The sequence below is a fragment of the Dysidea avara genome, chromosome 5, assembly GCF_963678975.1.
Source record: "Dysidea avara chromosome 5, odDysAvar1.4, whole genome shotgun sequence".
Lineage (NCBI taxonomy): Eukaryota > Metazoa > Porifera > Demospongiae > Dictyoceratida > Dysideidae > Dysidea > Dysidea avara.
In genome coordinates, this window is record NC_089276.1 from 28,496,563 (window position 1) to 28,499,808 (window position 3,246).

General features: G+C 39.3%; 1 long non-coding RNA gene across 1 annotated transcript; it reads left to right on the top strand.

The window, feature by feature from the left end:
- Positions 1-201: 201 nt before the first annotated feature.
- Positions 202-1,684, top strand: LOC136256439 (uncharacterized). Its single transcript, XR_010701512.1, has 3 exons — positions 202-486; positions 535-633; positions 1,139-1,684. It is a non-coding gene; the product is annotated as an uncharacterized lncRNA (long non-coding RNA).
- The last annotated feature ends 1,562 nt before the right edge of the window (positions 1,685-3,246 follow it).

Below are 3,246 nucleotides of genomic sequence, written 5' to 3' on the forward strand. Positions count from 1 at the left end.
GGCAGCACAAGTTGCTACCAGACCATCAGCATACACCCTTTTCTTTTTGGATCTCCTTCCTTGTGTCACTTCGCCTTTGTATATGCTGTAAAGTCTAATTATACAACCAAGTACTAAGAATAATACGAAATGCGGTTGAAATTACGTCATTAATATCAATATGAAATAAATAATGAAATAAGTAGCTAATTAATAATAAATAATGTTTGAGAAAACTACAAGGCCTAACGCTTCGCACTCACCGGGAATAGAATCCATGTTGTATGAAGAGACAATTGTATAATGGGCGGGTGTTCTCATGGAGGTGATAGAAACGTACGACGATTCTATTTAATGCCGATCAAAACAGTTAGTACGTGACGCCCACTAGACAAGCAAATTACTGCTCATTTGTGTTGAAAGTGGGCGACAGCGACATTGGAAGACGAGTGGTTGCTACTCCTGCTTAATAACAACATGATTGGAAGTTGCTACTAATTGCTGGAGGTTAGTTTGTGTTGGTTAAAACACTTTGATAGTCTTGTTTCTTTATAGTCTCGCGTAACTAGGCTACCCTCACTCATGTGTGGGATGGGAGAAAGCCTCACCTGCAGCTGGCAGGCCATTGTGCGAAGAAGGTGCAGTTTCCAGCTGGTAAGTTTGTGTGAATGCATAGCTCTCCACCTGAAGCCTCACATCTCCATGGTCGGATAATCACTGATTGTAATTGCATACTAATACATCCCTTATGTATATGTGCCGGTCAATTCCTCTAGAATAGTATTACTGTGCATCTTTTCTACCTGCACACACTGTGTTGGCCATGCACTGTTTGTACATGCACTGTTTGTACATGCACTGTTTGTACATGCACTGTTTGTACATGCACTGTTTGTACATGCACTGTTTGTACATGCACTGTTTGTACATGCACTGTTTGTACATGCACTGTTTGTACATGCCCCACTAGTAGGTTGTCCCGTTGGTGATTGTACTTGGTTCTATTTGCCCCGGGCCTAGTAATAATAATAATAATAATAGTGGAGAGTGTGGAGCATCTTTTAAGTAGCTGTACACCTCTTGGCCCTACTATATATTTGAGGCGGCATAATCAAGTGTTGAAGGTACTATATCACTACCTTGTTGGATCCCATACTAGGGATTATTGGCGTGACCCTGAGGCAGTTTATGAGAATAACTCAATTAAGCTCTATTGGGATCAACCTGTTCAAGTGGTTGGCTATTGTCCGAGTAACCGTCCAGATATTGTACTATGGAACAAACAAGATAACTCTGCTTACCTTATTGATGTAAGTATTCCAAGTGACAGCGACCTTCACTCAAAGTTTTGAGAAAAGATTGCAAAGTATAGTGATTTGGCCATGCTGATGAAACTTGCTTACCATCTTGAGCGTGTTGTCATACTACCAATAATCATATCAATCAATGGCCTGATCTCATCAGAATTAAAAGCTACCCTTCAGAGTATAGTTGAAGATGCTGATCTTATGAAGATGATTTCTAAATTACAGAAAGTGGCACTTTTGGGCTCATGCAGGATCATGATAAGTGTTCTACTAAGAGACTAACTAGCCTTCTACCCCTACAATTAACATCTACAATTAACATTGATACTTGCTTAGTTAATTAATGTAACCACATGTATCTCTAATGCTTTTTTCAGCTCTGTATATGTATGGTTTGGTTAATTTACAGGTTTTTGCAATTGAATTCGTCGCCTTTGCAATTGAATTCGTCCCATTTGCAATTGAATTCGTCGGCATTGCAATTGAATTCGTCGGTATTGCAATTGAATTCGTCCCGTTTGCAATTGAATTCGTCGGTTTTGCAGTTGAATTAGTCGGTTTTGCAATAGAATTCGTCGCGTTTGCATTACAATTCGTCATAAACAAAACGGCTCCAAGAAACCAACCCGTTCATTAAGAGATGAACTATTTATGCCTTGGAGAGTTACACTTGAGACACTAGAAGGTAATTGAAGCTTGTAGTATGCGAAGCTGATAGCTGTCTGACAAGTTAATTAGCTTGCTCGCGAGTGACCACACCCATCGCGAATGGCGTAGTAGAGTTTGGAATGTTGCTGGAGAGGCTGCAGAGGAAGAATTATTGCCTTATAAAGAGTTGTTTACTACTGTTGTACTTGAACAAGTTCTTGTAGCAGCTGCTACATCATGTTTTCATGTTTGCTCCAGCTGCCATTCTTGTTACGGACGAATTTAACTGCAAAAGCGACGAATTCAATTGCAAAACCGACTAATTCAATTGCAAACGGGACGAATTCAATTGTAAACTGGACGAATTCAATTGCAAAAGCGACGAACTCAATTGCAAACGGGACGAATTCAATTGCAAAGTCGCCGAATTCAATTGCAAAGTCGCCGAATTCAATTGCAAAAACCTGTAATAAAAATAATAATAGAAGCTGTCCCAGAACTTCATGCATATTCTAGTTGAATAGAAGTAAAAATAAGGACAAAGGAATCAGTGCACTGGTCTGGTAGAGTTTTTACGAGGCAATCCACTGGCCTATCAATACTATCATGCTTCTTAACCACACAATGTTCAACTAGACACCACCATCCTTACCACTTCATCCAGGTACATAACCAGCTATATGCATTCCTTCTTTCCAAGAGCTGTCGTTGACTGGAATAATTTGCCAACTTCAGTGATTGAGTCAGAAAGCACTTGCGCTGGAATTGCCTTATGGGCAATTACTTATACTAATCAATTCCTGGACATGTAACTTATAATTAAGCAGTACTGTTGTAATGTTTGTGTAACTTTTTCCTTGGGGTGTTACTTGCCCCTTGGCACATCGACATGCTGTCTGCCAAGTAGTAATAATAAAGTAGCTGATGGTGATACATGTGATTAATTCAGCATATTGGAATTGGTTACTATTTAGATGGTTGCATGTCATCCGTGGGTCCACATGTTTTCAATTACACTTTTATCTACAAACATCACTGAATTGTAAACAATATATCTTTGGCAGGTACGTAGACTTGGACTCAATCAGTAGCTATAGTTATTAGGTAAATGTTCTCAACAAAATCGTACAATTTTGTAAAGAAGTAATCATCTAGCTATTACTATGCATACAGTGGATATATGAGTACTTTGTACCTACCCATAGGCCATAGCACCCTGTTGTCATGTTCCCAGATGCCAAGTAATAATTTGGGGGCATTATGAAGTATCCAGATTACTACACAGTCATCCTCATTTTCAAGTGTCCGTATA